The sequence below is a fragment of the Rousettus aegyptiacus genome, unplaced genomic scaffold (genome assembly GCF_014176215.1).
Source record: "Rousettus aegyptiacus isolate mRouAeg1 unplaced genomic scaffold, mRouAeg1.p scaffold_m13_p_1, whole genome shotgun sequence".
Taxonomy (NCBI): domain Eukaryota; kingdom Metazoa; phylum Chordata; class Mammalia; order Chiroptera; family Pteropodidae; genus Rousettus; species Rousettus aegyptiacus.
The window spans coordinates 60,918,683-60,937,305 of NW_023416284.1; the positions used below are offsets into that span (position 1 = coordinate 60,918,683).

The 18,623-nt window shown below is 34.0% G+C and overlaps 1 long non-coding RNA gene across 1 annotated transcript in view; it reads right to left on the bottom strand.

The window, feature by feature from the left end:
- Window positions 1–1,124: 1,124 nt before the first annotated feature.
- Window positions 1,125–18,623, bottom strand: part of LOC118613618 — a 32,848-nt gene continuing 15,349 nt past the window's right edge. The window contains exons 3-4 of the long non-coding RNA XR_004955552.1: window positions 2,485–2,531; window positions 1,125–2,081 (exon numbers count right to left, since the gene is read on the bottom strand). This is a non-coding gene — a long non-coding RNA (uncharacterized LOC118613618). The remainder of the gene's footprint in view (window positions 2,082–2,484; window positions 2,532–18,623) is intronic.

The following is an 18,623-nucleotide window of genomic DNA, read 5'->3' on the forward strand; positions in this document are numbered from 1 at the left end:
CTCCTCCTCCAGCTGCTACATGCTTGCCTATTTAGGAAGAACTCATCAGCCTTTTTTGATAGCTTTCTAATTCTTATCCTTGTAATAATAAAAAAGTTAAATAAAACATAAGTGCTTTTCATTTCGATATTCAATTCATGTCCCGCACATATGCATACTCACAGTGCCTAAGTGTTGCTTCGCACATAGGAGGTACTCAATAAATGTTGGTTGAGTAAGTGCAACGAATCAGCACAAACATTTGCTGATAAAAGATCACTCTTCCACCAGAAGTAGAGCCTGGCAGTTCAAGTCAATATTTAATTAAAGAACTAATAGTTGTGTTAAACCTAATGAATTGTATCTACAAATGTCATAACGTTTCTCTCTTAAGAGAGCACAAAGGGACTTTGATGGACAAAGAAATAAAGTATTTGGTGAACTATAAAAATCTTAGTGTTAGTTGGATGAATAAAACATACAAAGTAATAAATGGCTGTAGCCATATTCCTCCATGAAAAACATTTCATTTCATGAACACACTGAGAGGGAAACAATGATTGTGATATTCAAACATATTCAAAACAATATGTTTATTCTTTAGTTTTCTCAGATAACAAAATATTCGCCAAAATCACTTGTTGGGGTACTTAAAATATTTACATTATTTATTAACATTTTTCGGAGGAAGGATTTTGAAAATTTAGATCTTTTGATCAGGTTTTTCTATCTGGATGCTTTAGCTCTAGGCAAATTCTTCAAAACAGAAAAAGTGAGATAAACTTTTATTTTTTTTTTAAATGAAACATATAAGACTGGTTACAAGATGAACAAAACTCGTAAAAGAAAATAAAACAACCAAATATCAGATTCAACAAGATAAGAATTATGATGTTATTTCACTTTTTATCATGTTAGATATGAAAATTTAAAAATCCTCCAATTTTTCTTTGAAAGAAAAATAAGCATATAAAATGTCAACAAGGCTTCTCTTAAATTTTTAACAGACTCATAAAAAAGTAAACTGCAAAAAAACTTGAGAAACATTTTGCATATGATTTCCATAAAGTTGTTTCACTTCCGGAAAACTCAGAATAGTACTGCACATGTTCTGTACAGCACAGTATAAGGGAAGAGTGCCAGTGAAAAGAATTGCAGATTTCAGAGTTCTATCAAAAATAATGTGCTTTATATCATTATAATTAACTCCTTAAATTTTCGAATCATGTTTGTGGACCTGTCATTACATCCTAAAAGAGAATATAGTGTATTCCAAAACATTTCATGTTCGATTTTCTGTAACGGTGTATCTGTTGTTAACTTCTCTGGTTTTGGGGACAGTGGCTGACCCACCAGTTTTCCATATGAAGGAACAGCGCTCACACCAACATCAACAATATTGTTTTATTCCTGGTACAAATGCAGTCAATTAATCAAGAGGAAACAAAATCCAGGTTTAATTCAACTGTAAGAGACTGAAGGCATAGCACGCTTTTCTAGAAATCTGCACTAACCTGTTGTTTTACTTAACCCACTCCTCAAAACCTATTCAGGAATATCTATTTTCACTTTTCTGAGTAGAACAGTGGATGAACAGTCATGGGTTTAAAAGTAAAGTCAAAGAAAAATACAGTTACAAGCCAGGAAACAATAAACAAACATCATTTCCTCTCTTGTCGGACCCCCCAAATATCTTCACTGCTCATTTAAATACATCTTTCTTACAAATGTTCTGGCTGTACTGTGTCACTTGTATGTAAATGACTAAAATAGCCACTGAGTATTTTGTATATCTCATGTAATTCTCCATGATTTTAATTAATGTTAAGTATCACTGATCCACTTATAAGGAAATTCTTATGTCTAGGAATAATTATTACAGTTATTTCACCTGTGAGTAATTATTTTACTTCTGAAAGGCCAACATGGGGTTATTTTCTTGTGCTGAAAACCAGGATTTTGCTGTGGAAAGATGGCCTCCCCTCTTTCTTGCCCTGTTACCTGTTCAGCCTGTGTTGATAATCTGTTGCTGACTGTAAGCAACAGATCTCTTGAATGCCACGAGTGGATGAGGATGAATCTCTTCAGAGTTCTGAAGGGAGCTGGTAAGAGCAATTAAATAACTCATTCTCAGAAATAGAAAACAGAAAAGTTTTAGAAAATTCTAAATCCAAGAAACAGATATTTTGATGGAAACTATGGCTAGAGAAAAGAAAGAAGGTCAAAGACATAAAAATATTAAAATAATATTCTTTGGTAAAACAGGCGAGTGACAAGTGGCTCTGTATGGTGTGACAATCTGCCTAATGATGACCCACAGTATTAACACTGCATGAACAATGCTTGCAGATATAGCACATTAGCTATACTGTACCTACAGCCAATTACTTACTCAGAGCACAATGCCTTTCATATGTGAACTCATGGGTTATAAATCATTTGTTTCCTATTAATGGAGCTCGTCTTTGAACAAATCATGGCAAGAAGAACAGCTGTGTTTCTTACCTCAGAGGTACAACTCTTCATCTTGGTCTCTCTTCCTGAACAGAATCCTATTAGAAGAATTTGTTTTTAGTATGAAGACTACTTTAAAAATTATATGTTCCAGAAAGATAAATATAAAACACATTAGCATCCATCCTGCTTTCCCCCATGCAAGTAGAAGATGAAAATAACAGAGCTAAAAGGGTAATGAAAAGTGTATGCTGTATTATTTAAAAATCTGGTTCATATTTTATAATTGGCATCTTCTTTGCATTTATATTTATCATTTTATGGAAACAATCTTTGAGTCTTCCAGGCAACAAGGCATGAAAAGTTAATTCCTGAAAATACCTTGGACCATGAGTTCACAGAGGCACTCAGACTCGATACCCTCTTTAAATTCTCAGAAATAGTCAAGGTTCATGGCATTCAACCATCATCCTGAAGAGAACCTATGTTATGCAGCATGGGCAACTTTTTAAAGTAGTAGCCATGACATGAGAGGCAAAATAGTGTGTTTCAGAAGCATGAACTCCAAAAATAAAACCAAGTCATGCTTGGAGGAGGAAAGTGAAGGAATTGATATTTTCTTCCAACTCCATGATCTTACAATGAGTTGGACCTTACAACAAAAAAGGGAGTTTCCATCTGAGATGAGGACAGATAAAGAGTGCCTCCAAAGTAAGCTACATATACAAACATTTGCAACAGTAGGAGAGTATGATTTCTCTTCTTGTAAAAATATGTTCTTTTACATCGCAGTGGAGGAGTTTGAATAGTCACACTTTAGATGTATACAAAACTTAACAATTTTTTTTGAGCAATTAAATGTACTAGAGAGATGAACTTTAATATTACAAACCATTATATATCTGTATTTATTTTTCTTGTAGACATTTTCAAGTCATTTTTTTTTACAGTTTATTCTTTTTGATGATCTATCTTCCTTGTAGACATCTTCAAGTCACAATTACTCTTAAAATTTACTTTTTTAATAATCTTTGAGAACTAAAATTTATTTTTGGAATAACATTTTTGAATGAATCTTACTAGTTATTACTAATTATGGCTTTTAATTAGCTAATTAAGAATTTTGAACAAAATAATCAAGTTTTGCCCTTTAACATCTGTACATACATATATGTATACATAAATAAATGATGTTATTCTAGAATGTTATAATTATTTTAGAGCCTTCTTTAGTACCCTGATAGAAAATATCTCTACCTCCAGAAATTCTGTAATTTTAGTAGTTTGAGTTCTCTTGACTTTGAGCCTCGTCTTATATTAGGATATTTGTGCACATGACTGGCTGTCACATTAAACCATACACTCTCAGAAGTACTCTTTCTGAAGACCTCTACAGTTTTTAGACCAGAACCACAGAACAACAATTAATAATGTGTGATGAATGCATAAATAAATGTAGATATTTTTTCTTCTAAGAGATATCAGTACAGTCTCATAATTTCTTTAAGTGGCATTTAATTTCAGGATAGTAAACTGAGGTTTTTTTGTTGGTTTTTTTTGTTTTTGTTTTTAAATTAATAATAGCCAAAATAACTGCAGCTAAAATAGAGAGGGCTGATATAACTAAAATCACCACTCCAAATATGAGACATTTCCAAGCTATATTGAGACTTACTGCTAATTTAATTTTTAGTTAGATTTCTACCAAAAACAATAGAACCTAACTGAATGTTCAAAAACAAGAGAATTGTTAAATGGATTAAGATGTGCTTATGTAATTAAATATCTCACACTAACAAAATCTTTTGAGGGAATTTTAATGACTTCAGGAGAAGTTTATAATATGCTTGGTTGAGGAAAACAGGATGCAGAATTGAAATCGTAGGAGCATTTGTGGTGAGTTTTATTCTTTATATATTTCTGTAGTTTCTAAACTTTCTTTAATAAGATATAATCATTTTATAATTGAAAAGTTAAAAATTGTGAAGGAGAGGGTAGATTTGAATGATGAAGAGTAAAAAAATAAAAATATATGTTTTTCACTAGGGAAACTGTGAAGGAGCTAAAATAGTAAATGTCAAGGCCATAGTAACACCCATGTTACAAAAGGTTTAAAATATTAAAACTTTTAATTTTTGTTTTAAAAATTACTACCAAAAATTATCTCATTTAAGACACATTTCAGTATTCTTATTAAAATCTGAAAATTAAATGTCCCAAATTTCTTTTTTTAACCTAAAAGCTATTAGTAATTTTACAATAGTTTTTCACAAGACAATATTTTATAAATCTGAATTGCTAGATATAATTCTCAGTTCTCTCTTTGCTCACCTGACCATTCGCCCACCCTTTCTCCCTTCCTTCCTTTCTCTCTTCCTTACTCTCCTCCTCTCTTCTTTTCTTCCTTCCTTTCTTCTTTGTAGTATGATTGAATACCTACTATACACTAGATACTGTGTTTAGGGCAAGTAGCATAATATAAATATGACATGGTTCCTTTTCTCCAAGAGCTAACAAACTAGTGAGGAACAGACACCATTAGAAAGAGAGGCTGTTTCAACAAAGTCTGAGGAACACTGTGATGGGGTGGATAGAAACAGAGGGTCATGTAGGAGGAACCAAACCTGGAGAAATCTTCCCACGATGACATTTGAGCAGAGATCTGAATTAGCCAAGTAAGAGACAGTGAGGTGGGGAATGTCCCAAGAGTGAGCAGTGAGACAAAAGATAAACAGGGGCTGGAGTGGGGTGGGATAGGGTAAGAGTCAGGAAAAAAAAAAAAAAAGATAGACAGTGATAGAGATAGCAAAAAAGACACAGAGATCAAGGCCTGAAGGAACTGGTAGCAGTTCAGCCTGACCTAGGGTGTAGATTTTAAACTGAAGAAAATTAAGAGCTGAGGGCTGCAAAGTAAGCAAGGACCAGATTATGTTAATGGCTTTAGGCCTTATGTGCCACAACAAGGATTTTGAGCTGAATCGTGAAAGAGTGAGGTACAGAGCAAGAGTTTTAACCATAATGTGGTTTAGTTTCAGAAAGATTAAAATAAATCTTTTGTGAAGAATGAATAGTTTATGTCTCTTATCAATTTACCATCCCTTTGTCCCTTTTATTCTGACCAGGAGAACCCTACTCAATCTTCCAGACTATTACAACTGTCAGTCTCCCGGTGAGAACTGATAATTTCTTCATGTCTCTTGGCACTTTGCCTGTTCATGGAGTATGGCATAGTTTTATTTTGCCTGTGATAAGGTTGTCTATATGACCTGGTGACAACATAATGCTCTACCGGAGAAAGGGAGTCGGCTTTGGGCTTAGACAGAATACACTGCATCCTTGCTCCACCTTCTACTTTGTAGCCTTGGACAAATTCACTCATAAAATCTCAGTTTAATACCCATTTCATATGTGTTTTTCAAGGAATAGATGAAAACAGTCCATATAAATCATTTGCCCTATGGTGGATCCTCAGAGTTCATGGTGGTTCCTACTTCCTGTGATTGATTCATCTCCACGGTGCTTCCACAACATCTGGTAAAATGTCCGCGCATAATAAGTACTAAGGGCGTGGTTGCTAAATGAATAAAAGATAATGTTTAATGGACTAAAATGTCCCAAGTCAGATATTTGTACATTTATTTTGGACAAATATTTGTCTGATTTTGTTTAAATTTTTTTAAATAGCGGATCCTATGATGCACATCCCAGATCTACCTTCAGGATTGAACAGCTTATTTTTTCTGCTGTTGCGAGTGCTGTCAGCACTACCAGCAGACAGTCCTTGGCTGCAGCCCTCCAGGAAATGGCCTCAATTGCAGAGATTTACTTTTTGCAGATTATGCCCATTCCTAGGGTCAATCTGTATCCAATACCTGGTCCACCCAGAGGTAAAAGAGTAGTTCTTCTTATCTCTGTAGGTCGGCCCAGTTCCAGAGCTCCTGAGAGCTTGGCTGAGACCTTCTTTGAGACTGTATTATAGCCCAGTCTCCCCATCTACCCAATCCTACTTCCTTTCTTTCCCTTCTTTCCAAAGTGCTGACCCCCTAGCCATCATTCACACATCCTCATCTCAGAGTACACACTCTCAGCAAAACATCCATGACACCTCTAAAGTCAAATTTTCAAAACCTACCTTTTCTTTTTTAAATGAAAATGCCTTTCAAAAGCCTTAGAATGCATATATATTTTTAAGTGATTGCCTATGTTTATTAAGCTTCCTGTAATGTAGGAACGTGTCCATGAATGTTTCATGGTATGCTCCTGTGAAACTGCATTTTTTCAGTGGATCCCCTACTTCCCAGTTCCCCAGGGACAAATAAAACTTCCTAGTCAGAGTTGGAAGTAAGCAGACTCCCAGGGAACAGTTTCCTCCTATATTTTAAAATAGTATAATTTATAACATGAAATTAAAAACAACATAAATTAGTAATTCAATCCCAGCATTCCAATTTAATGAACTAGAGGTTTCATTGCATTATTGTTTTGTTCCACTGGACCAGTATTTTTGGAGTATGAATAGAAAATTCTTCTTTATTAATAAATAAATATATAAAAAAATAAAGGTGCCCTCCCTGCAATTATGTTGATGTCTCACAGGAGTGAAAATTCAATAATTTAAATTTATTTTCTTAGCATATTCACAACCAATGTAGATAAGACAGTAATTTTTTTTTTTGTCTTTTTAGTTTAAACTCCTTTAAAGTATAGTACAGCAAAAGAATTGCTTCCTTGTGGCATGTGAGAAGCACTTACCAGGAAAATTGTTATTGGATTATAGTTTGGGTGAGATAAAACACAAATAAGGGACATTTTTGACATCCAAAAAATGACCAATGATTAAAGGTATGTAATACCCACATAAGATTCAAGTTAAATGCTAGACTTCTTACTTAAAACAAAAGTGACACCTGAGATCTTAGTTCTAGTTTATTCATTGTTATTTCACAATACTTTATCCACTGTAATTTGGGATGCACAACAGATGCAAAAATTCTATTACAGGTATTTAAAAACTCTAAAAACCTGGTACAGACATTTCCCTTAATGCGCATCTTTATCTATACATTATGGTCTCTTTAAGAGATCTTATTTACCCTTGAAGAATGTAGGCCTGGCATGAAATGTAACTGCTTTGTGCAAAACTGGTATTTCCTAAATAATTTCCTGAAACTTCTTTTACTTGAACAGCCATTTATCGTATAGTCTATGGCTTTCCTGTTAATTCTCACCAACTCTTGTTTATGTGTTGGCTTTTCCCCCATTCAGATCCCTTTAGTTTGTCATATGTGCCTTAGTCTACTTTCAGACAGTCAACTTTGTGAGGCAAACATTCTGTGTCTTGTTTCCAGCTATACTCTCAGTGTGCAGCCCAATTTCTGACCTAGAACAAGTACAGAATGCCTTTATGCTGACTGGGTGAATACATGGGTGAATATCAGGATTCCACCTCCATTTCCTAGGTTAACTTGTGTTTCTTCTAACATTGGACATATGCAGACTAAAAAAATTACAACAGATTATTTTTAATCTCACAATCAAAGGACTTTGCAGATCTACAACCCCCTTCAGGTAGTTCTGTCATAAATTAGAACTAAAATTTTATGATTTGATGAACTTCAGAGTTTTTCAATATTCAAATATAATATAAATGTTTAATGAAAGGATAAGAAAGAATTCCAGATTTAGCAATGTGAGATATTAGATACCTTAAACAATTATCCTGCTATAAAACTTCTATATAGATACATGCTAAATTTTTTTAATGTTTAATCGAGTCAGCAAGAGGTAGAGAAAATCCTCAGGGACCAAACATGAGCAAGAGTAAGACTCCAGAGTAGTAAGGACTTTGAAGCCTCAAACAAAACAAACAAAACTAAAATAACTGAGAGGCAACTGCTATTCCTTGGGGATCTGAAGTTCAGTCTTGATGAATTTGAAGGGCAAAAATAGGAGGCAAATCTTAAAGACAATCTAACTGGGGGATTCTGGTAGGAGAGCATCACATAATGCCAAGACCGTGAAGGTCCTCATCCATAGGGGATGAGTGAATGAGAAGAAAATTTGTTTACAAGATGAGAGGGAGAGAGAGAGAGAGAGAGAGAGAGAGAGAGAGAGAGAGAGAGAGAGAGAGAGAGAATGAATATACTTGTGTCTGGGTAGAGGGAAATTTTTGTCCTATTAATTCGTAAACCAATTCTCACTCAAATTTGTAGCCCATACATATTCATACTACCTGCCTTGGCAAAGAAAAAAAAAGCCAAACCTAGAAAATATTTTAAGATATCATGGTTTGGAAGTTCCAAACTGTAAGTAATAAATATTTGCTATAAAGGAAAGCTCCTTGAAATTGCATCTCCATGCATTTTCCCAGATAAAGTTCTATTAAACACAACATTGGACAAAAAGTATAAAATAAAATTGAGAAGCTAGTATGAATAATACTGGTAGCCACAATCATTGAAATGAAATAAACACTTCAGTTAAAAAACAATATTGGGAATAAAAGACTAATATCGGAAGCTAGAATTAAAAAAAAAGTAGATCCAGGTATATGCTATTTACAAGAAAAATATCTAAAATATAAGATTAAAAAATGTTTAAAGTTAAAGAGTTAAAAAAATACCAATCAAAGTGTTATCAGATTATAATAAAATAAGTCAAATAATTCAAAATAAACTTCAATATTAAAAACATTATGAGACATTAAAAGTATTATTGTGTAATTTGTGGTGGTTTAATATACCTGGAAGATACAAACTTCTAAATGAGTTTATTCCTATTAACACAATCTAAAAATTTAGAAATCATAACTAGAAAGAACTACAAGAAGAAACTGATAAATATGCTTTCATTGGGGATATTTTAACACAACTTTTTCAGCAACTGCTAGATTGAGCAGACAAAAATGAATGAGAATATAGACTTGAAAACTATATATACTATGCTTCATCTAAAGGATTATACAAAACATAATATCTAACAAATGAATTTGAAAATTAATCACCCACTAGTTCATAAAGGAAGCCTCAACAAGATTCAAAATACTTCTAAATAAATAATGAATAATGGAATTAACCACAACAAAAATTTGAAAATATTTAGTACAAAACAATAATAAAACTACTTAATACAATAGATATGAAAATGGGAAATGCAGCTATGGTGGTCTTTAGAGGAAAAATTATAGCCATAAGTGCTCACATTAGAAAAATAGAAAGGTTCAGAATGAATGAGCAACAGGTCTAAGTTTTGGAGTTACAAAAAAAAGAACAGAATGAACATTAGAAAATGGAATACAGGGAAAAAGATAGATAAAAACAGGAATTAATGAAATAGAAAAGAGAGTAGAGAAAAATTAACGAAATCTAAGATTTGTTGTTCAAAAGATTAATAAAATTCATAAAACTCAGACATGATCAACCAGATAATTGTAAAACTTTTCAATATTTGAAAGTAAAAGAGGTCATTACTTCAAGGGTAAGGACAATAAGAACTCGTATACATTATTAGTAGGAGTATAAATTGAAATAATCAATTTTAAAAGCAATTTGACATTATTACGGATAGCAATTCCACTCCTAGGCTGTGGTTCTCAAAGTGCGATGTGAGAACTTTTTCAGGATGTCTGCCAGGTCCTCTCATTTCCAACTATGTATTTGTGCAAGACCAGATGCTTTTTCAAACTTCAACCAAAACAACAAACCCAACAGAATGAATGCAGTACGAAAATAAGAATTTTTTTTAAAGCAGTACATTAAAAGATTTTCAAAAATGTAAAATAATAATAATTATTCATTAATTTATTTTATTTTTTTAAAAATAGTTATTTTATAACAATGTTGACATTAATATATAAGGGGATTATTACTTTTTTAAATTAATTTTAAAAACACTTGAAATTTTCTGAAGTTTGATTTTAAATATTATATATTCCGTATAAATGAACGCTCTTAGGAGTCCTTCGAGAGTGAAAAAAGATGATGAGGCCAGAATGTTTGAGAATTGCTGCACTAAAACTTTTTGCAAAATAAATTAAGAAACATACACAAGAGTGATCATAACCACTTGTTTGAAATAGAAAACAAAACAAAAACAAAATAGAACCACTAGACAAACCCCTAATTGTGCCTTGACAAATGAATAAAAATTATGATATACTCACCCAGTATAATACTATCAGTGGTCCCCAACTATTTTGGCACCAGGGACTGGTGCTCCAATGAGAATCTAATGCCTAATGATGAGGTGGAGCTGAGGCAGTGATGCTAGTGCTGGGGAGCAGCTACAAACACAGATGACGCTTTGCTCACTTATCCACTGCTCACATCCTGCTGTGTGGCCTAGGTCTTCACAGGCCAAGGACAGGTATCAGTCCACAGCCCAGGGGTTGGGGACCTCTGCTATATATTATAAAATATATAATATATATAATGTATGCTTATATATATTATATATATGTATATATAGTGTGTGTGTATATATATACCATATATATAGTGAAAATATATAAAACTTATTTATAGGCACAAACATGGATGGGCTTCAAATACATAATGTTAGATGGAAAAGAAAATTATGTATATAGTATGACTTACTAGATCTAAACAATATAATACAATTCTTACATTATGCAATATATTATTTAGGGAGAAATACATTTGTGTTAAATCTATGAAGAAGAATGGGAAATACAGATAATGATTAACTCTAAGAAAACAAGAGAAGTACAGAAGAGCTTCAAACATGTGTTCTATTCATTTAGCTGTGTGGAGGGTTACATGGTGTTTGCTGTATTTTTAGTTTTTAAACTTTACCCATATGTTACAAATATTCCCCTGTGTGTAATATTTAATTTAGAACATTTTTAACTTAAAAAAAAAAGGGTATTTGAATGAAAGAGAAAGAAAAAAAGGAGGAGAGGGGAGAAAAGAAAGGAAAAAGAGGAAACAAGGAAGGCAGGCAATATTTCCTGACCTTTAATGAGGGCTAAATCAATCTATTAAATCTACCTCCTCCAATGGTAACCAACTTTTCTGTGCTAAAGGAAGATAACCTTTTGGGGAAAGATATCACCTTTTCAGCCCTATACTTCCTAAAATACTGTTAAAACACCTATTTAAAACTCTTTCAGATAAAGAGACACATTTGTGATGAAAGCGATGCTGAGTAGATTTCTCTCTAGGATTGGCTCAATCCCACATACAATTTTTAAAGCTGTACAGGTTATCGGGATCAAAATAAATGGTCTCGAAAAAGGTCTAGAGCTTTCATTTGAACGCACGGAGTGCTTTCCCCAGGACAGCCTACCTCCTGCCTCTTGACATTCCCTCAAGTCCTTAGGTGAAGCAAACACATCAGCCTTTCACACCGAGCCCAGCGACCTTCCTGCTATATCCTGAAAATACTGACTGGGTGGTGATGCCCTCTAAAGGGAAATGAGGGCCAGAGACAAGTGCAGAGCCCTGGTGCAGGGCTATTTATTATTTCCTAATTGGGACAGGTAAGTTTTTCCACCATCCTTTACAAGGCTGCTTTGTACTCTTATAATTATATAATTAGCAACTATGACACCTATTTTGCCACTTTTTAATTGTGTTGCTAAATATAATTGGAAAAACAAAGAAATACACCTAGAAAAAGGAAAATGTGAAAATAATGGAAAAAGTTTTCACAAATTGCACTACTTAAACCTGTGCTTGTGCAAGCAACTATTCCTAGCAGTAACTCCATGGAACAGCAGTGCTTCAGACACATACTTCCTGTTACAATGCCATCGTTTTGTATGTTAGGAATCAAAGATTTAGTGAAATGCTAGGCCCCTTTCAGAAATTGTGAAATGTTAGCAGAGCATCAGCTCGTTCACTATCTGATCTACTTTTTCAAATACCTGACATACCTGTAGCACAGAGATTTACTGAAAATTTAATGTTATAGAATAATCACACTGAAAATTAACTGTACCTTATGGGTTTACCATGAAATATTGGGAATCTTTTTTGCCTTCTTGAAGAGGGCAGCCAAAGCTTTGCTGTTTGGTGGTTTTAGCTTGCCTTTCTCAGGGGAGATTTGAAAGGTCTTTGCTTTGCAAAACCTAAACTCTTGGAGAGTTTGTTTGCAAAGAGGAAAAAAGGAGTAGCCAAACCATAGAGATTCCAACATTCTCAAAGTATAACATTTGAAGATGGGATGAAACAGTAATTACAGAAGCCTTGGAAGTTATGGAGAAGCATTTAGGGACAAAGTATAAGAAAAGAAGAGGTAGATGCCATGAGCAAAAAATTTGTTAGCCTTGGACTTGCATGAATATTATGCATCTCAGCAGTGATCATGATGACTGAAAGCAATGGACTTAAATTTTGGGATTGCATAAGGTCCAGGATTCTTAAACAATTCAAAAACATAGAAGGACCCTGAAAATTAACTGGGGCTGGCTTTCCCACCAACAATATTGAGGGCAGGGGTTAAATTTAATCTGAGTTTAGAAATCACATTTCACAGAGAACATATGACTTACAGAGTCCAAGAGGGCTGGGAGTCTGGTAGGTTGAGCTTACTCCTTGTCCTAGAACATAGGACATTAGAGCCAAATGGTTAAGATTATGGCCTTGGAGGCAGACAGCTCTGTCCTGGTTCTGCCTCTTATCTACTTAATCTCTGTAAATAAGTGTCTTCACCTATAGAAAGGGAACTCTATCAACATGGGCATCTACAAATAAGATTATTAGAAAGATTCCATGTGATAGGTATATAAAATGCTCATCTTAGTGTGTTACATATTAATGAATGCTCAATAAATATTAGCTGTCATTTTAATTATGATGTTCTATTTTGAAACTCAGTTTTCCTAACCTATGGAAGGACTATATGAATGCCCACTTTCCTGTCTAAGTTTCTAAAAAGGCTTATATAGCTGAAGAGTCCGGTTGTAGAAAAATAAATGTATATAAGGAGGCTCCCTTAAAATAATATCAGGGATTACCACTTACTAAGCATCTAAAGTCAAACAGATCTATACTAATTTCTTTTACCCATATGATCCCACCAAATTCTCACAACTCTGAGAGGTGGATTATATAGACTAGGAAACTTAAGGCTCAAAAAAGTTAGGTATCTATCTATCCATGTCCGTAATGAGGAATGGTTAAACCTGGTCTGAAACACTATTACTTTTTGCTCTGATAACTTTAGATGAATTATAATCTTAAATATAGTTCTTTATTCCTGATTATAATGTTTCATTCATAAGAGTTACCAAGTAACTTCTATGTGTTTGGCTCTAGACTGGGGATTTAAATTATATTTTATTATTTGCATCTCACAATAACCCAATGCAATATAGACTGCATTTCCATTTTACAGATAAAAATATTAAGACTTATATAGAGAGACCCAATGTAATGCAAGAGTTATAGCTAAAACTGAGATTTGCCTGAATTTAAAGGCTTTCCTCCTTCCTCTCTCATTATAATTCACTGTCTCATATGACCCAGGTATTCCATTCCTAGGTATCTACCTACGAGAAAAGAAATTGTACCTCTATCTGGATGCTTATATTACTTACCATCTTAAGAGTAATATTACTCACAATAAGCAAAATTGGAAATAATCTCCATGTCCAGCAACTGGTGAATGGATAGATAAATGTAATAAAGCTCTACAATGGAATACTGCTCCACAAACAAACAAACAAATGCCCCCAAACCAACCTACTTCCTGCTCTGACAGAGACAACCTCAAAGCATTATACTAAGTGAAAGACTCCAACACTAAAGCTACAAATTATATGATTCCACTTATATCAATGTCCAGAGAAGGTAAATACGTGGAGATAAAAAGTACATTATGGCTTCCTGGAGCACAGGATACAAATGAAAATTAACAGAAAATGGGTATGAGATCTTATTAGAGTGATGAAAATATTCTAAAATTGATTTATAGTGATGATTAAACAATTTGGCTAATTTAATAAAAGTCATTGCGTTGTATACTCAGAATAGGTGAATTATGTATGTAAAATATGCTTCCCTAAAGTTGTTTTAAAAAATTGTGAAAAACATACAATATTTAACAGGTCTTAAAATGCTTCACATTTTAGTTCATGTGTTTTTTTTTTTATTCTTATTATTCTAGCTTGCTATGGTCTTAAATATGGTGTAACACTATTTTTAATGCCTTATGAGTCACTTCAACTACTACATTAAAATACCTTTGAAGTTATACGTGTTCTTGTTATAAAAATAATTATTATCTATTATTATTAAAATAATTTTATTAATAATATATTATGCTGCCGGAATTCTAGGTTACTTTCCTACCTTTGACCTTATTTTGCCCTCACTATCAGGTTGTTGTTAACTTTCAGGGGGATCATTGACAATGAAGGAGAAAAAACTACAAATTTCTGTCCATCCTTGTATCTTCTCCTAGAGAGTTTTCTTAGTATCTTGATCTACACTTCATTAATGAGGAAAAGAGAAGCAGGAGAGCAGAAGGGAGAGAGTGATAGAGCAAAGAACAAACAGATGTTTAGAAAGAATATTCTGTGTGCGTGCACGTGTGTGCGTGTCTCTGCGTGTGTTTCTTTCAATTCTAATATTGCCTTTGGCATTTAAAAAAATCTATTGACAGATCTTGAGCTCACTTGCTTAACTGAATAGTAATTGTAAAGCATTCTATAGAAATTTTGTGAAATCTGCTGGCGACAGCTTAGGATGGTCATTCAGATACATGGCCAGGCTTTGCCGGGAAGAGAAGAGAGCCCAGAGCAGCTATGTGGAGGAGAAAAGAAGAGAATGGCATTACACATAATTTAGGTTGCATTCTTCTTTATTGTCTCAAGATTTTGAATACTCTTTCAAGAAAATAGAATTTTTTTTTTAATAGTCCTTAACTGGGGTGTAGGATCAAGACTGAAACGAAGCCTACATGTACCGATATGGCAAAATATCTAAAATTCATTCTGATTTGTTGCTATCTGTTCTGACCAGGTAGGAGTTCTACTGCTGTTAAATATTTTGAACATATCTCTGAATATGGGCATCTCAGAGATTTCTAGTCCTGAAGCTTCATAAGGACAGGTGGCATGGACTTAATCCTTGCTCTACAGTAAATACCTAGTACACATAATAGGTACTCCATAAATTAGCATGGAAAATTGAATAAATTATGAGAAAAGTCTGAATTCTCCATGAGAAAGTAGGTATACAACTCGAGGTTGCAGAGATGATTTGCTTCAGAGGCCCACAATCATTATGTAATAAATAGTCATAAAACTATTTTCTTGGTTTATAGAGACAGAAATTTAGCTGCCACTTCTGAAACTAAAGTCTGAGCATGAGACAGACCTTTCTTATGCTACCAAAAAGTGACAGTGTGCTATGGGCACTCTGATCCCACTTTGGTTTCTTTTCTCTGAAATACGTTATTTAGTCACTGATCAATTGCAGTTAAAGTTCAGGGAATGAGAGGACAAAATTTGACTTATTTTTGAACAAAATTTCATAGTTACAGTTCAAATTCTTTACCAATAGTAGCTATAAAAAGAGCTAAAATAATCCTAATTCAGCAATTGATTAGAATAAAGTCATGTTTCCTTTTTCTTCTTCAGGCAAGTTTCCTCTATTCCTTCTATTACAGAAATAATAGGAAAAAATGTATGCTAAGGAAAGCAACAGATTCGTGTGTCTTTGGGGGTAAGGGGGAGTGTGTGCATGTGTATTGAGAAGGTTAAGGAATTGCCAAACTTGAAAAAAAAATGTTTAATATTATTCCAAAAAGAAGCCTAAATTACATTCCATACCAACTGACATTTACATTCATAGGACAGACTGGGTAAAATTAAAGCTAGAACTCAGTAGATATTAAATAACAATAATAAAATAATTGGAGGCTTTAGATTTTAATGAGGGGTCATTAGTTGCTCTTTCTATCAATATAATGGGCTATTAAGATGAGCTCTTGCCCAGTTATAGTTATTAAGGACTACTTTCCCCCCCCTAAAAATACAATGCCTGAAGATGCTCTGTTGAGATTCTAATTTGGTTAATGACATTTTGACACTTTGGTTGAGAAAGCCAACAGGGAAATTCTGCATTTTATGTTTAAAGACCTGACCTTTACCTGGCCTTGCCATGTCACATCTTGAAGATTTGTCTCCTTATCATTTTTCTATAAGCTTCAAAAAAAAAAAAAATTTACCTGGACGAATGCCACATTTTTGTCTTGACATTTAATATGTAATAAGTGGACAAAAATATTATGGTTGGGGAAAGCGAGGAAATACAAGTAGAAGTTTGTCACAAACTGGCATTCTAGGTCAAAGACCCAATGCCTTCTGTTGTTGGTGAAACACATCTGGAGAAGCATATGAACTGACTAAAGTATTTTTGAGAGGGCGAGAACAATAGTAAGAGATTTGGCAAACATGTTATAGGAAAAACAAAATTAAAACCTGGGTCATGAACTCAGAAGCCTTATAGGAGCCAAGCAAGTAACAAACGTGAGCCAAGCAGGCCAGGTATAAAGAACAGTTTTTTTAACTCTTTAAAGAATTATTCTTGCTCCTATTTTTCTTGAAAATGCAGACTTCTCAGTCCTTTTCTTCTCCATCCATTCTTTGATAGAGAAATGAGTCCTATAATGTTAATTTTTATCTTAAGAAAAATAAAAGTGTAAGCAGGATGATGAGTCATCGAGAGGGTCCCTCGCATAGGAAACTTCCTGTCTGATGGCACAGTGGCTGCATAGATGACTGATTCTGTATAAGAAAGTGAGTAAAGTACCTTAGAGAGCATCATTTTTAAGAAAAGATGAAGATCCAACTTCCCAACTTTTAAATATTAGCTATATTTTAATTAAAAAGGAAAGCGCTTCTGTAAAGGCCAATATTGTGCAAGTGAAGCAAATCGCATCTGTGGGACAAATTTGGCCACAGGTTCAAAGACATCTCTGAAAAATAGACTATAAAAGAGAAAATTCAGTGCTAGAAATTGAAAGAGGACCTATCAAAACAGGCTAGACTTATTCTGGATCACTCTAGAAGAGAGAAGTAGCCCAAGGAGAGAAAGTTACCAAGAGAAATATTTCAGTGCCTCAGGAAGAAAAAATCTACAAAAGTCAAATTTCTATAAGTAAAATGTGTTGGCTCATGAAGTGACAAGAACCATGTGCTAGTTCATTTTACATATTAAGTCATCCAGGCTAAGATGTGTCCAGAGAGCTGCTAAAACATTTCTGGGTTTATCTGGAAGGATGCCTCTGGAAGAGGTTAGCATTTGAATCAGTAGACTGAATAAGGAAGATCGCTCTCACCAAGGCAGGTGGGTATTGTCCAGTCCTTTCAGGGCTTGAATAGAACAAAAAGGTGGAGGAAAGGTAAATTCACTCTTTCTACTTTAACTAAGAAATCCATCTTTTATCCTTGCACATTGGTCTTCTGGTCCTTAGCTTTTCAGACTCAGGTGGGTACTTACAGCACCTGCCCTGGATTCTCAAGTCTTCAGCCTTTGTGCTGAATTAGATCACCAGTTCTGCTTACAGACAGCAGATTGTGAGATTTCTCGGCCTCCATAATTATGTAAGCCAATTCCTATAACAAATCTCCTCATATATTATGCAGATACCCTATTGGCTCTGTTTCTATGGAGAACCTTAAACAATATATACCTCACCATTGGCTCTAAGCTGCATGGTGTTCAGTCAGAGATGTTGCTGAGGAAAATATTTCTCAATTCCTCTTTGAGAGCTCTAAGGTTTCTTTTAACCAGGAAGGTCAGTGACTTTAGCTCTGACTTTCAGCAGTCAAACAAGGAAAAACACATAGCATATGCTAGGTTCATTTCTTTAGTATTTAAAACTTAATACTTACTTGGTTTAAGTAATAATTATATCTTCACCAGTTCTGGAGTAAGACCACCTGCATTACCATTATTAATTCTGTAACCTTGAACAAGTTACTTAAGTTCTATGATATTAAATTTACTAGTCTTCGAAATAGGTTTGGTAAGAACACCTCTTTCACAGTGTTGTTGGGTAGATTACATTAAATAATATGTATAAATGCTTAAAATAATGCCTGTAACAGTAATTGCTTGATAAATCTAGAGAAGCACATGAACAGACAGTGTTTCTGAGAAGGTGAGAACAATTGTAAGGCTTTTGGCAAACATGAGTAGTGAGGGAAGTAAAGTAGC